Source organism: Austrofundulus limnaeus, unplaced genomic scaffold, assembly GCF_001266775.1.
Source record: "Austrofundulus limnaeus strain Quisiro unplaced genomic scaffold, Austrofundulus_limnaeus-1.0 Scaffold848, whole genome shotgun sequence".
In the NCBI taxonomy this organism is placed as follows: domain Eukaryota; kingdom Metazoa; phylum Chordata; class Actinopteri; order Cyprinodontiformes; family Rivulidae; genus Austrofundulus; species Austrofundulus limnaeus.
The window spans coordinates 3,969-4,434 of NW_013953250.1; positions in this window are offsets into that span (position 1 = coordinate 3,969).

The following is a 466-nucleotide window of genomic DNA, read 5'->3' on the forward strand; positions in this document are numbered from 1 at the left end:
GCGCTGCCCACCTTGCTGGGCAGCATCAGTTGTGTCTCTGAGCTCAGTGCAGCTCTTTCCTCCTTGGTGTTGTGTTTTTTACACACCTGCATGTTCAGATTAGAGCTTTGTTAATCCCAGTCTGATTAGAGTGAAGGGTGGTCCAGCTCTGCTCCTGCAGAGATCAGCTGGTTTTCAGGTAGAAGCTACAGATCAGCTGACAGGAAGTTCCTCCTGATGTCCTCTCTTCTGTCTGCAGGGATGTACTGCATCGATCGGCGCTTCAGTTACTATGTGGAGCCGTGCTGCAGAGGTACAGCCTGTACTGTGACCTCCTGACCTCTGAGTGACCTCCTGACCTCTGTTGTGTGACCTCCTGACCTCTACACCGTGACCTCCTGACCTCTGCTCAGTGACCTGCTGACCTCTGGTCAGTGACCTCCTGGTCTCTGCACCATGACCTCCTGACCTCTGCACCATGACCTCC